Source organism: Dysidea avara, chromosome 5 (genome assembly GCF_963678975.1).
Source record: "Dysidea avara chromosome 5, odDysAvar1.4, whole genome shotgun sequence".
NCBI classification, from domain to species: Eukaryota; Metazoa; Porifera; class Demospongiae; order Dictyoceratida; family Dysideidae; genus Dysidea; species Dysidea avara.
This window is the reverse complement of record NC_089276.1, coordinates 26,048,808-26,065,424: the sequence shown is the minus strand read 5'-3', so window position 1 is coordinate 26,065,424 and position 16,617 is coordinate 26,048,808. Positions and strand designations below refer to the sequence as shown.

At 34.9% G+C, this 16,617-nt stretch overlaps 1 protein-coding gene and 1 long non-coding RNA gene across 5 annotated transcripts in view; one reads left to right on the top strand and one right to left on the bottom strand.

The window, feature by feature from the left end:
- Nucleotides 1-3,518, top strand: part of LOC136256895 (probable dimethyladenosine transferase) — a 28,549-nt gene extending 25,031 nt beyond the window's left edge. Inside the window, exons 13-17 of one of the 4 annotated variants that reach the window (XM_066049958.1) lie at nucleotides 44-307; nucleotides 366-773; nucleotides 2,524-2,868; nucleotides 3,021-3,275; nucleotides 3,362-3,518. The gene's annotated coding sequence lies outside the window, so the exon portion shown is untranslated. Of the gene's footprint in view, nucleotides 1-43; nucleotides 308-365; nucleotides 774-2,387; nucleotides 2,869-3,020; nucleotides 3,276-3,327 lie in introns of all 4 variants that reach the window. The other 3 variants (XM_066049956.1, XM_066049955.1, XM_066049959.1) reach the window with 3 other exon arrangements.
- A 5,943-nt stretch (nucleotides 3,519-9,461) lies between these two features.
- On the bottom strand, nucleotides 9,462-15,457 carry LOC136256863 (uncharacterized). The gene is made up of 3 exons (XR_010701679.1): nucleotides 14,121-15,457; nucleotides 13,359-14,062; nucleotides 9,462-9,588 (listed from the first exon to the last, which is right to left on the bottom strand). It is a non-coding gene; the product is annotated as an uncharacterized lncRNA (long non-coding RNA).
- Nucleotides 15,458-16,617: the final 1,160 nt, after the last annotated feature.

Here is a 16,617-nt window from a genome sequence, read left to right as displayed (position 1 = left end):
TGCCATCTGCATGTATACAGTAAATTCATTTTGTTGTCTATAGTTTCATGACTGCTTAGAGGATTATGTAAATATGACATCATGTAACAGTTCTTCATGCTATAATGACACATCCATCACTACTATCAGACACTTCTTCAATGCTTACTTGATGCATAAACTTTATGTTAAGCATCTAGTTGGACTAGGCGAGGTTAAGCTACTAGTAAGGGATTGGCTACAGCCGCCAACTGCAGTTGATACTTATACCAATCTTACCAAGCTATTGAACATTCTAAATTACAATATCAAGAACCTTGGTCAACTGGTAAGGGTATAATTACACACTATGTGTTACTAGTTATGTGTAATTCTTTGTTATACAGCTGAACACAACTTGTCATGGTTGTACAAGAAATTGCTCAAAATCAATTGAGATGGTTGCATCACTTATCTCTAAAATGAGTCACTGCTCTAGTCCTATTCGCAGTGTAGTATTTACTATTACTTCACACTCAGAGAAATTGTATAAAGTGGTAAAAAGATTGAAACATGTGGTTGATGACCAATCAAGTAGTAACAAAGAAATGAACAATCCACTAACCGAAGATGTTGACAGTCTTTGTTGGTGCAACTAGATGGTTGATGGCTTGCTGTGTGTGTGCTTCATTATGTATACACATGTACTTACGTTAGACATGTATACCTATTGGATTTTTAAAATAATCTATTTAAAGTACCTGCATCGTTGATTGAGATGCATGGCATGGCTATTTGTGTTATTCAACTAATAGGTTAGTCGTTTGTCTATATAACAAAGCCTCGTGTGCTAACATGTACATATAAAAAAAAAATTATGTTAGCATGCATTTACTTATTCTTAATTCACATGCAAACCAAACCGTTGAATTCTATCATTACTATAGTTGACATGCAACACTTTCATTTCATGATGCATTCCATGCACTATAATTAGAAGTGGCATTAGAATTATTTGGTGTGGTCTTTTCACTTGTGTAAGGTAGTAAGTACATATTCATTCCCATAATGTAAAATTTGAGTTCCATATACATGATTCTTGTTCAATACACTAGTTATACATACATGTACACAATGTACATTGTTACGGTTCCGAATGTAACTTGCTCAAGCAGTTGGATAAAGTCCATATAAGTGACTTTGTCATCACATAGCCAGGTTATGTTCACGTAACTCAAATGGAATTAAGCATAAACATGTTATGCATGTAACTAACTTAAGGTATCGCACAACAACTACTTAGTGTACATGAACAAATACTTTGTATCCTACGTATGACTGGGGTAGGGTATTAAATATGTAGGATGTTTAGGTAGAGGAGTAACCGTGTTACCCTAAACATGTTAAAGAACCTGTGATCATATCCACAGTCAGCAGTTTATGTTATGAATCCTCACTTCACGATGCATCTTTGAGACAAAGAAGGGATTGTCATATTACAGTGTTAGTGATTAATTAACACATTTATTTCTAAATCTATTGTGGAAAATTAAAAATTCAATCAGCAAGGGATCATTTAATAGTTATACCATGGCCACAAGGGATTTGCCTGATGTATATGCCCGAGGGCGAGGGCATATATATCAGGAAAATCCTGAGTAGCCATGGTATAAGTAATATATACCACTCTGGCATGCTCACCTAATAGGTGAAGGAAGACAAACCTGCATTCACCACATTACTTTTATACAGAGGTTTGTAAAAATCGATTGTGGGCACAAAAAAGAAATGATTGTGGGTTTCACTGGTTGTAGTGATACCATTTTAAACCAAATAATCACTTTGTGGATGAATAAAGTTACCTAAGGTGCTAAAACAAACACTTAGAAATATAGGTTGTGAATGTTTGAGGCATCTTTTCGTGCAGTTGAAATGTACTCTGTAGAAAAACAATCCACATTGCAAAAATGATTATTTAGTGATGCTTAGTAACTGAACTATGCAATGCTGACTCACTCATTTCTTTTTACTTCACAACAATGCCCCTGACTAAATCAACATGTTTAATTCAAACCCACAATGCAAAACTTTAAGCAGCTCTAATTCAAACCCACTATGCAAAACTTTAAGCATCTCTATATAAATAATCAAAGGGAACTGATGCTTTGTAGCTGCCTCAGCATCAAAGGCAGTTGTGGTCAGGGCTATATCATGATATTGTCCTAACCACAGGGCAATATCTAGATATTGCCCTGTGGTCAGGGAGATATGTGATATATAACCCTGTGATTTCCTTTGATCTGAGGTGTCAAAGTGGTATATAATCATGTTAAGTACTATATTGGTTGGTCTCATTAGCACATAACATGTACACTGAGTTCATGTAAAGTTGATTATCAGTTTCTCATCTCCCAATAATATTATTATAGCTGTGAGCAAGTGCATGGATAATTTGATGAGTCTGAAACTACCTAATGATGTCATAATATCCTTGTTCATCATGTCATAGCTCCATATAATGAATTACTTGACTATTATGAAACTCAGTAATATTCACGGCCTTAGGGTACAAGAAATAATCTGTGAATATGATAACAGTGGATCAGTTTCCTCCAATAAAGAGAGTATAAAAGAGATGACGATATTACTTGCTTCAGTTAAGTTGATTCAAGTGCAAACAGTTTAAAGAAGATGAAGACTATTTTGTATACTGTGGCACTACTGCCATTGCTTCTTGTTTACTCTCATCCAATCAATATGATATGTGTACCAGTTTGTAGTCCAAATGTTACAGCCAACGAGACTCTACTGAATCGATGGTTAGGGAATGATCAATCTACAGGAATAGACCAATTTCTAAATCACAAAGGCACAGTGATTAGAACACTAATAAGTTTATCATCTACTGATGTGAGTATACTTCATAGAGAGTGTGGTTGTGATGTGCAACATGCATTAGGCGTTTAATTATTAGATTGACTTTTAAAAGCACATGTAGTGATAGTTAAATATTTGCTATAAGTATATTGAAACATTTGCAATTATCGTTTTTTTTTCTGTAGCACAATGATTGTTTGCTTGAGTACGACTCTATTGTGAGAGTTCCAAAAAATACTAATGTGTCAGTCAACGCTATCAGACAGTTTTTCAATGCTTATCTTGTACACAAATTATTTGTGGAGCATTTGATGACGTTTACTCTTAGTGAATTGTTGTACAATGGCTGGGTACATCAGACAAAGGTGTATGACTTGAACAAGCAACTTGCAAAGCTAAAACTCATCCTTCAGTACAATCTAAGAAGCCTTGCAATTTTGGTAAGCAATATCTCTACATGTATTTAGCTTTTCACTAAATTTATATTGCCAGTAATTTTAGTGCTGCCTGCATGCTGTTTTTACAGCTCAATATTAATGGCACATGTGATGCTTGTAAAAGAAACTGTTCAAGATCAGATGAAGTCAAGGATTATTTTGTTCAAACTATGAACAGCTGCTCTAGTCCTATCCATCACTTCATTGTGACAGTGGTCAATCACTCACACAAACTATCTCAAACATTAAACAAGTTAAAAGAGACAATCACAAACAGTGGTGATATACAAACAATGGATGTTACACCTCATGATGATATCAGTATTGATGAGCTCTGTTGGTGTGGTAAATGATGGATCAATGACTGTGTTTTAGTTGTTGTTTTTTTGTGTGTGTGTTTGTTTTTTTGTTACAATTAATTTACCAATCCAGTTTGTACATTGCTCAAGTGTGTCTATATAGGTAGTAATGATGAATTGTGTATTGTTTTTTGTTGTTTTTTTTAATTAATTTATTTTTATTTTTTGTAATTGTTCTCAGTAATTATGTTTACAAGTGACACTAATAATAAATCACTATGTATTTTATACCATATATAGTCATTTTTATAAATTCATGCAAAGTATATCCCCTTGTATTTTAATACAGCAAAGTACGTAGTTTAAGATATTGGAATGGGTAGTTATATATGCAGCTGTTAGTATAGTACTTATTTGCAATATACATTTTGTAGCTGATCGGATTCCAGTAGAACAATTACAACAGCTATAGAGTCTACTGAGTGCTACATTGTTGTTTTACCCTAAAACATGTCATTGTGCATTATAGCTATATATGCTAAAGCAGACCAATTAATTGTATCCAGAAAAAACTTGGCGCCACCTCTAGCTATGAATTAATATTCAAGTCTGTGCTTGTTTTAAGTTATTCATCTGTAAATGTCCAGGCAAAGTTGGTCGACAACACCAAACATTAAGCATTACTTTATATGCATATGTGTGTATTTTATTTCATCTGCATGTAGTGGTCAGACAAGTGACAGTATAGTAAAGAGGTGGGCTGTAATTGTGTAATTATACATTGCAGTATAAAGCATTAATAAAGCATTTTATTAAATCAAATACACAATCACTATACTGTGTAGATTTGATCATGCACTATGCAATAATTTAGTGCTAACTGTAACATGTTACTAGTAATTAGTGACTACATGTTCTACATTTCAAAGATTGCTACTTTTGTCAGTTATAATTATATAAAGTCATCATTCACCACCACACCAACAGAGCTCATCAATACTGATATCATCATGAGGTGTAACATCCATTGTTTCTATATCACCACTGTTTGTGATTGTCTCTTTTAACTTGTTTAAAGTTTGAGACAGTTTGTGTGAGTGACTGACCACTGTCACAATGAAGTGATGGATAGGACTAGAGCAGCTGTTCATAGTTTGAACAAAATAATCCTTGACTTCATCTGATCTTGAACAGTTTCTCTTACAAGCATCACATGTGCCATTAATATTGAGCTGGATAAATACACACATGTGAGTAAATAACTACACATACAGATTGCTACAATATGTCACCAATTCTCAAACATTAATGTATCAATAAAGAAAGTGACCTAGTATATGCAGTTAATGTATTGATTCCTCTTACCATATAAGCAAGATTTTTAAAGTTGTATTGTAAAATGTTTTGGAAATTTTGAAGATTATTGTACAGCTCATTAACATTTGCTTGTTTCACCCAGTCATTGAACAGTAGCTCATCAATTGAAAAACTCATCAAGTGCTCCACAAACAGTTCATGCACAAGGTATGCATTGAAAAATTCCACCAGAGAATTAATTGATACATTTTCAGCATCGGTGGCAACTGTTGTGAGCAAGTTATATTGACCGGAACAATCATTAAGCTGAAGAAAAATAGTGGAACATATAGTAAGTTCAGTGAGTAAAGTTGTGTGTGTATATTATATAGCTACTACATTACTTGCATGGAGCTGTGTATACTCACATCAGTAGATGATAATCTTATTAACACTTCAGTTACAGTACCCTCCTTGTTCAGAAGTTGGTCTATTCCTGTAGAATCATCATTGTTCAACCAGTGATTAATGAGTATCTCATTGGCTGTAATACTTGTATCACAAACTGGTACACAAACCATATTGATTGGATGAGAATGAACTATCAACAATGGCATCAGTAGTGTAGTGAAGAAAATAAAGTTCATCTTGATTGAAAATATCTTATTCGTGTACTGTTTGCAAATAGCTCAGTTTGATTGAGTCGTTAACTTTATAGCAATGCGACTTCTGTGTTAGTCAACCATACACTTATATTCATATCCTTCAGTACTATAACGCCTACATATAAATGAATGTTATTATGTTATGTAGGTCATAGTCTATTATACCACTTTCTTTGCAGATAGGATATCTCATTATTGTTTTCCTTTTGTATAAGAAATTAATGTATAGTTTCAGTGATTTGGTTGTTCCAGTGGATACAGCAATTGCACATATTCTGTGTTACACATTAGGATGTACCTGAATATTGAATTACATATGACTACATTACATCATTTGTCATCAGGTTAACAAGCACATAGCAAATTACCTCTATTTTTAGAAAATGTATGAATGTGCATTTTCACCTGTTACTATTAGTATAATATCTGAATACATGACATGTTTGCACATAACTACATTTTAAACTGAAGTAAACATATAATGGTGACTCTATTTTTTTTGTGGTCACTCTATGCGTATAATATGTAAACTTTGTTGAGGGACTTCGCTTCATGCATTTTTTGCTATAGAACATTTAGAAAATGTCCATCCAGTGTAAGAGAATGATGAATAAAGTTATATGAAGTATATGAGTGATTGTGGCATAACTCTTGAAAAATTCTATAGTTCTAATAGCTCACACTGAAATTCCCTGTAGTATTTATAATAATTTATTAGAAATTGCAGCAATTGCCATTAACATCATTGCAGTCATTTCTTGGCTGCCACTTTTGATTTTGCAACATTTTCACCCAAGCAGATTAGAGAGGTTTCAGTGTAATAGTGAATACAGTGATAACATTAATCCTAGAGAGTGGTAGATAAACAAAATATTTTAAAGTGAAAGAGAAATAGCATCCTGAACTAGCAAGTGAAAGATAAAGCTGTGTTCATGGTTACTATACACTCCCTTGCTTTCACTCTCTTTCATTGTTGCTATCAATGTAGTAAAGATGTAATGAAGTCAGATTATGAAGGTGTATTATAGAAGACATTTTACTGCAAGAGGCCATACTTGTTCTTACTGTGTACATATTTCTTCGTTTTATAACTTCTGAGGGAATGAATGACTAACCATTAAGGTGAATACTATTCCTTACTATTCCATATAGTGTTGTGTGAAAAGTGTGAAGAAACCCCCTCCCCACCACCAAACTTTAAGGTACGCATTATGATAGCAACCATGTTATTGATTAAACTAATCCAGTTGGACAAAGAGTGTTTCTTGTCAGAGGAGATTGGTCACTCATTTCATAATCTCAAAAACATTGACAGTCACCTCAGATCAATGCCAAATCTAAAAGACGAATTGTGTATCTATGCCACATACGTCACAGAGCCCTTACGCTTCTACACTGCTTTCCTAATGCCATAATTATACATCATAAGTTTATGATTCATGACAGACCTTCCCTGTATCAAAAGGTCATTTTGTGAAGACAAATAGGAATTTTTAAAAAGGGAATGGTTGGTCCCATATAAATGTGCAATATTATAAGAAACTTGTAGCAAAAGTTGGGATGACTCCAATTACCTATATGATTTTCATAATTGCTATGTTTATGCAGAGTAACATGCTATAACATTTTGTGTGTCCATTTCTATTAAGAGTTGACTTGTGTTGCTTTTGTATGTAAAAACAAAACTCTCAGCTCGTCATGATCATTTAGGTAAGCGATATACTGTACAAAACTTATGAGTCAAAACATACCATAGAATTATATAGCATTAAGCATAGGATAACTTGGCAAATTAAACAGTAAGTGATGTCAAAGTATTCCTCGTCATAATACTGTACTACTATTTTCTACTGCACTTGTAAGCCTTTTTTAATTGCAAGTTTAAATTGCGAACAAGAAAATAAAATTTGATTTTTCAATAAGGTTGATCACATTTATGTAAGATAACTTTATTACCATATCTCATGCATTTGTTTGTACACTAGTAGATATTTAGTGCATTTCATTTAAGAAAAGACAAGAAGTTACAATATTATTCACTTATAGGGTATATCATTTATGGGTAAAATTATTAGCACATTGAATTTTCCCAAATTGCAGGAAATATATGCTGCGTGGCTGATTTCCTGTTCAGGGGACGTTCTATAAATTTTTTAATATGCTTAATCATTTAATCTTTTTCTTAACTTGATCCTCTTTTCTTGGCTAGCTAAAGACTGATTAACATGTGCCGATATAGGAAAACTTATAAACTATTTGTCTGTTTCCATGCATCTCTGTCTACACTCACATATGCAAAATTACAAGCATACTTAAAGACTACAACTTATATTAAGGCATTTTAATGCATCTACTTGAAGAATCATCTTTGACACAGTAGCACTGTGGCTTTGCTACATATGTGCTTTAATGGGTAGTTTATAACCTAAAGCTTGTTATTGGCCTAAGATGCAATGAAATACTACACATACAGCTTGAATGGTGGGCATGGTAACTATAAAAACACTCTGTACTAAAGTGCAGCTACAAGTTCTGGCACATAAAATGGTAAGATAGAGAATTCAAAGTTTAAAGCAGCTAAGAAGACAGTTGGGTATTTGTATAGTTATTTTTTTTATTACAAGTTGCTTATTTATGAATATTTATTCTTCTTGATGTCTTCTATGTTCTGTCCATATGCATGTAGTGCTGTTTACTTTATGTGTACACATGTTGCTTGGAAAATATAGATATGTGTATATGTATGCTAACACTGTACATACATTGATACACAGCAAATGGAGATGCAAGGCAGTTCTCGAGTTGATACTACAGATTATACAGTTCAGTCAATTCAATAGTCAGTGCATTTGTTTACTGAATTTTAAGACTTAACACTTTAACCTTACAGACCATAAAACAAAGTGACAAAATTATTAGAAAAAAGTGGACTAGCAGATAATAGACCGACAGACATGGATGGAGATGAGTTTCTAAGGTAACAATAACCACTTACAAGACTATTTGTGACCAGGCATGCAGAACTGGACATGTGACCATTGGGATACTGTACCAGATCATGTACTGAATAAACCTTATCTCAGTACTCAAAAGGAAAATCTGTATAAAATTATATATTCTGTGACTTGTAGTCCCAACCCAATAAAAGTTTAATAACTAAGGGATAAAACTTGCATGGTTCTAGCATCCTGATCGAATGATAATGTACGTATAGTTTTTTTAAAGTAAACATGCAAAGTTTGTGTCTATACACACCTGGCTTTTGTATACCTGATCATGATCACATTAAATTTTTTTGTCAATGACCTCAAAGTGTTTAACATGTTGATTTTCACTTTGTTTACCTACTATATAAATTTATTACTTATGTGGTAATCAGTTCTAATTTACTGTGTGTATATTATGATGATTTTCTATGTAGGTATTGACTAGTAGCCTAGCAACCTGTTCATGATAACATTTATAGTAGTACTTTTCCAGTTCTTTTCTTCTTAAGTTATTGGAACAGGTAGTTGACTTATGGTTTCTGGATAGTTTCTATGATTGCCCAATTACTGTTTAGCAGGTGTAGATGTTTTACTGTTTATATCTAGCCTAGGGTAATTATAAGGAGCAGTTATTACTCTATTACCTGTACAATGAATGGGAATGTGAGCATTGCCACTTTCATAGCTATACATGTATGTATTAGCCAGAGTATCAAGTGCATGAAGCTACACAGATTTCTTTTGTTTACGTTGGCATTAAAGAGGTTGCTGTAATTCAGCCACTAAACCAAGTAAAAACACAATAGCCTTTAAATAGGGAATTGACTATTGTTATAGTTCTGGCATCTGGCTCTGGAAAACCTGAAGGTGTGACAACACACCACCATTTCTTGAGTTATGTTAGGTCCTATATACCTATCACAGCGAATTACGTTCCATTGCCATGTACATGTTTCAAATTACTGTTACACATATGTGAACAATTATTAAAATATCTGTGTTATTTCTTGCAATAATATAACATGGGCTGATACACTGCTGACACTCTTATTACTCAAGATCAATATCTCTAAAGTCAGTGGTAAAGATGGTTACAACAAATGCATGAATATTATAAACGAAGCATCACACTGTATGTTTAAATACAACATATACAGCCATTAATAAGGGTAAAATAAACAGACCAGCTAAAATAACATTGACAACACGTAAAAAAAAGACAAAGTAATAAACTCCCTGGTCAATATACATACTTCATGCCTACACGCTCAATTGTCACACATCACTGCCTTTTGTGACCTGTGAGCTTTGAGTACACAAACACATTGCAGGATGTATTAGTCACACTCCAGATGGAAGAACGGTAATGGTGTGAAGCATTTGTAATCTCCTTATTAAGCTACCTAACTTATTTAATCAGCCGAAATATACTTTATTTACATAACATACCTATAAAGGGATTTTTTGTTATGGAAAATTGGACAAATCTAAGTCAAAGTTAACCTAAGTATGTAGATGCATTCTTTATTGCACTAATATATTAACTTCATGAAAGACGAGTACAAGTTGACATATTTATAATAGTATACACCTCAGCAACTTTTTATACACAATCTTATGCACTAGATTACTCATTCACACAAATGTAGCAAGTTAATCTAAACTTGCATAACTACAGTTGTATTAACGGCACCTTGGGACCAACTAAAAGTGTCCTGATTATCAAGGTGTTCTAATTTTCAAAGCCAGTTTACATGCTAAAGGATACTGTACAAACCATTATCAAGTGTTCAGATTATGTGGGTGTCCTCATTTTCAAGTATCTTGTTTAACAAGTTTTACACTAGACTGCACCATTGTAGCTAAGTATGTATACACCCAAGATAAATTATGTACTAATAATTTTCTGTGTGTACTTTAACAGTTTATAGAGCTATTTAGGTTGCTGTTGTGCTATAGAACAACTCCACCACCAGAATGGTTCATTCTGTAGCTATACCGTACAGAGGGAAACTTTGGCAGGGGAAAACTTTGGCGAATTTGGTGATTCGCTACAAATTCGCCAAAGTGTAACCCACCAATTACTCGTAGTGCCTGAGATTAATACAAGTTTAGCCGTAGGTTAAACAGGGTTAACTTGGAAGTGTCTCTATAACAATGGCTGTTTACTGGGAAATACCTAGTTGCTAGTGAAACAAATATGCAATCTATGCATAGGGCCCATGGGAAGGTGGAGACAAACATCAAATAGTGTCAAGATGTAACAAAGCTAACCTGGGCACAAACCAGTCAAACCGGTATGACAGGTGCTAAGTTACAGCTTTAAATAGTGGTGAGCGTTACTCAGTGCAGCATTCTGCACTCTAGCATTCTGCACTCTAGCATTCTGCACTCTAGCATTCTGCACTCTAGCATTCTGCACTCTAAGCAGCTCCAACATTATTATTCCCACCCTACATCCCTCCCTCTTTATTTTTCTCCACTAACAATTGCCATCGTTCAACTGGTGCGTTAGTGTGAAATGGGTGGTGCCATAGCATGAGAGAGGGAGTTAGGAGGATCAGGGTATGTAGGTCCCCACTACATGGTGATAAAACCCTGATCATTTCTTTGGAATTGAACCATACATGACCTTGTTATAGGAGATCACGTGATGTCACATGATTGCTTAAGGTTTAGATATTTGAAAGTCTACGGCACGTCATCCCATTCTCCTTATAATAATACAAAGACACTGGGAACAAGTTAACATCTTTATACTTTATAGCTATAGATTGAGTTTGAATTCGAAAGCTTACTTTGCCAAATGTGATTTAGCTTGCTATTCGCCAAAGTTTATCTCCGCCAAAGTTTCCCTCTATACGGTAGGTTACTTTAACTGCTCAGCAAAAAAGTTTCAATGTGTAATGTAGTGATAAAACATAAAGGTGAAAGTAAATTCTTATGCCAAACTTTCACAATGATGCTCTTAACAAGTTATTTTTATTGAAGTAGAAGTCTATAGCCGGCCATTCAATGTATTTTCAGTGCTGATTTTTAGTATCACTAGTAAAATCCCATTTGCAGTTAAGCTCTCAAAGCAAAAATAGTTTTGGTCATTTCAGTGTACATAACTACAGTGGAATGAGGAAGTTGGGGTAGAACAGCTATACACATGTTGTTTAATCACCTGCAATTATTAAACCCTGTCAGATTAAAGTCATTGAAATGGAATGCAGAATTTAAGTAGCTTGACCTGATGTGACATTGCTTGTGTAGCCCAATACATGCATGATTACAGGTGTGAATGCAGAAAATCCATCTAGAAGAAAAGATTAAACTTTTTTAAAGGGCTGGCTATGATAACAGATTATGAATATTTGTGTATTTATATGATTACAATATATAACATGCCAGGTACACATGTATAGAGATAAACCTTTGAGAGATCATAGTTTATGTACAACTAGAAATCTCCTTTCTATACTGGTACACTCTGCTTTCTATTCTGGAAGTTTAAACTATATGTTAATAATTCTATCACATACTTCATCTATCCCATTGCTGTTACAGTGCTGTCCTGACATAGTCACCATGTACAATTTGCTTGGATTGTGTACAACTTGGATTATCATGTTTCCACTCAGGAACTTCCTGCTACTTTTTCATGCATACGTAGATGCCCCATGCAATTCTCTATGAAATAATTGAGGTTGATGTTGCTTATATTTTCTGCTGTCTAGGACATGTATAGTAAAGAATAGGATATGCACATTGACACCATAGCTAGGGAATAAGTAATAGCTAAATCCTTTAGCCATAAGAAAATCGCTACAAGGTGTAGTCATCTGTTGTGTGGCACACATCATCATTTTCGACTCAATACTTGCTGAGGCATGGTTCACAGGTAAATATAATACACTCCCTGTGAGTATCTATGATTCAAGCTCAGTCATGGCCTGAAGTAATGCAATGGTAACTGCATGTATAGGGTCATTAACTGTATAGATCTAAACTTTAAAAAATATGCTTGTCTTAAACAAAACACTGTAACTTTTCATGCATACTTCCTATGGTATGCAATTTACATCATTCTACTTATGATGTAATAAGGATTTATATGACATCTAGGGTTCTGTCCTAACACTAAACTGTGAAGCCATAACTCTCCCAGATACTAATTGGTAGTGAAAAATTAATTATATGATGTTTCTGATTATGCATATAGCTGTATAGTCTATTTATAACCAAATCTTTGTGTTGAATACCACCAAGCTTGCTCCCCCTGTTTGGTTCTTTTGATTTGCAAAATATATATGTAGATAGAATTTGTCGCAGTTATTACGGTGTATATGTAGGCAGTTTGATTTATAGCTTTACTTTACATATTGATTATAAATTGTTGATAAGCATATATATAGAATCTCAGAGCATTCCATAGAGATCATCTGATCATAGCCAAGGCCAAATATGATTTTCAAATTTTCGTGTACATTGATTTGACATTGATGCTCAGGGCCGCCCACAGGGGGGGGGGGGGGGGGGGGACTGGGGCATTTTTCCCCGGGCCCCAGCCTGAAAGGGACCCCAGGAGGCCCCACGAAGGGCCCCCCGAATACCTGTCTATGGTTTGAAAGATCGATATACTCTAATAGAGCAGTCAGATCTAAATACTCTAATAGAGCAGTCACAGTATTCTTCAGAGTAGCAGTGTAGCAAGCTTATATATAAGGAGATATGGTTGGCGAGGGTAGTTTTCTCATTGTTAGCAGGTCATGACCTTTTTTTTTTTTTTATTTTATTTTTTTTTTAATTTATTTATTTATTTCAGTTTTATTTATTTTTTGGTCTTTAACTTACAGCTTGGGTGAAGTGACTTCCAATCAACCAGTTGTGGACTGACTTTAAATCTGCTTGTCACTTCTGTCTGGACACTTTGGTTCCTAGCAAGTTATCTTCGAACAAGACATCAAACCGACCATGGATCACCACCTACATTAAAAGAATTTGTAGACGAAAGAAGCGAGCTTATGCTCAGTATCGCCGAACACGCTCACCTGCCGCCTGGCAATAGTATAAAACTCTCAAAAATTTAGCTCAAAAAGAATGCCGTCAAGCCTATAATGACTAATTTTCGAAGCTCATTGACTCCAGTCCCACAGCTAATTCAAAAAAACTATGGTCATATATCAAAAAGCAAAAATTGGATCACGTTGGAATACCCCCACTGTCACATAATGGTCATACCATCACTGATTCCACCCACAAAGCTAATATCCTCAACGATTATTTTAGCTCAGTGTTTACCACCGAAGACACCCAGTGTACTCTCACACCAGATGAAAGCCCTTATCTTGATATACAACCTATTTCCATTACTTATGCTGATGTCTCCCAGCTCCTAACAACTTTGGATGTTCATAAAGCACCAGGACCAGACAAAATCCCATCACACTTATTACAATTAGCCTCTCAAGAAATTGCTCCAGTACTAACTCTGATCATCAATTCATCACTTCATCAAGGAGAACTTCCCATGGACTGGAAACGTGCTAATATTGTACCTGTATTCAAAAAAGGAGACAAAACACTTGCATCCAATTACAGACCAATATCGCTAACCAGTATCAGCTGCAAGATCATGGAGCACCTAATTCACACTCATCTCTTCTCTCACCTAGAATCAATAAATATCCTCTGCGACCGACAACATGGTTTCCGACCTAGAAGATCATGTGAATCACAACTTATTACTACCGTAAACAACATTTCTAAATCTCTCGACTCTGGCTTTCAAATTGATATCATTTTTCTAGATCTATCTAAGGCATTTGATAAAGTCCCCCATCACCGTTTATGTAACAAATTATCCTACTATGGTATTAGAGGGGAACTACTAACATGGCTACAAAACTTCCTCATCGGTAGGCATCAACAAGTATAACTCTTGATGGTTCAACCAGTGAGTCACATGCAGTTAACTCGGGTGTCCCCCAAGGAACAATCTTAGCCCCTCTATTATTTTTATGTTATATTAATGACCTCCCATTATCAATCAATGCCAACATTGGTCTGTATGCTGACGATACCATACTTTATACTGTTATTCACTCTACATCCGACTGTTTATCACTTCAGAATGATCTCAACTCCTTATCACAATGGGGCACTAGATCTGGTATGTTTTTTTTAATCCTGATAAAAGTGTATTTATGAGAATCACTCGTAAACACAATCCGATCACGTACAACTACACCATTAATGACATCTCTATCCAAGAAGTTTCATCTACTAAATATTTAGGAGTTACAATCACCAATGACTTGTCTTGGTCCACACACATTACTAGCATCACATCCAAAGCTCTATCAGTCAAAGCATTCCTACAGAGAAATCTTAAGTCCTGCCCTACTCAAATCAAATTGAAATGTTATAATGCCATGATAAGACCAATCTTAGAATACGCCACTCCTGTCTGGTCCCCTCACATAAGAAGAGACATTGATAAGCTTGAACGAGTACAGAGGCAATCTGCCAGATTCATTATGGCTGACTTCTCGCGTTTCAGCAGCGTAACTAACATGCTCATTGACCTTAACATTCCCAGCTTAGAACACCACAGACAAGTATCTAGTATCACCCTCCTCTACAAAATTGTTCATAATCTCATTGATATATCTCCAGTTGATTTAATCCCTGTCACTTCTAACACCAGAGGACATGATCAAAGATTTCATCATATCTATGCAAGGACCAATCAGTACAGTAATTCATTCTTCCCTAGATCAATTAGACTGTGGAATTCACTCCCACCTGACCTAATCCAACAACAATCATTACAAATTTTTAAGTACCAACTGAAATTATTATTACTTTCCCCTACCAATCAGTAATCCCATAATCAATCATATTGTAAAACATTTTGTATGCATGTTTCATATGTGCATTAATCCTCAAACTGAGGCTGCACATTTTTGGAAAATAAAATAAATAAATAAATAAGTTGTGATTCAGAATGGAAACCTCCTTGCCACTGGGGCCCCACTTTAACTCTTTGCCCTGGGCCCCTTAATTTCTCTGGGCGGCCCTGTTGATGCTGTCTGTACTATTATAGCTGCTTATTTGCAAAAATTGTGTATTACTAGTACCCAAACTCAGTACACACAGTTAAGAGTCTCAGCTTAGGCTTGTGATAATATTAGGAGATTTCATTTGTTTACATTGCCATTAAAGGTTGCTGTAATTCAGCCACTAAACCAAGTACAAACACAATAGCCTAAAAAAGGAATTGACTATTATTATAGTTCTGGCACTGGAAAACCTGGAAGTGTGACAACACACTCATTTGTGCCATCATTTCTTGAGTTATGTTAGGCCCTACTACACAGTTGAATGAGTACTACAAATTAAGATCCATTGCCATAGACGCATATCAAATTACCATTACACGTACATGAACAATTGCTAAATATCTGTGTTATTTGATTATCACTGGCCAACACACTGATTAACACTCCTAGATGCTATCATGCTCAAGATCGATATCACTAAAGTCAATGGTAAAGATCATTCAGTAAACACTGACATGAAATTGTAAATGGAGCATCACACTGTAGTTTCAAGTATAATATAAAGCCATTAATAAGGGTAAAATAAACAGACTAATATGGATGGCATAAAAACAAACATTAAGTAACTCCCTGGTTAATATACATACTTCATGCCTACATGCTCAATTGTCACACTTCACTGCCTTTTGTGACCTGTAAGCTTTGAGTACACAATCTTATCCTACACATTGCACGACGACCTCATTATGTTCTAGTCCCACTCAAGACAGAAAATAGTGATGCTGGTCGTAATCTCCTTATTAATAGTATGCAATTTATTTTGTCCAGCAACTTTTCAGCAGCAGTTGTAATACACCATCTTATGTGTTTAGATTACTTATTGTTGAAACTAGTCTAAACTTACGTAGCTACAGTGAAATGAAGGACACCTTGGTACCAACCAAAAGCATTCTGATTAGCTATTAAAGTATCTTGATTTTCCAAGCCAGTTTACATGCTAAATGCATTATACCAAGTGTTCAAATTATTCGGTGTGTTCATTTTCAAGT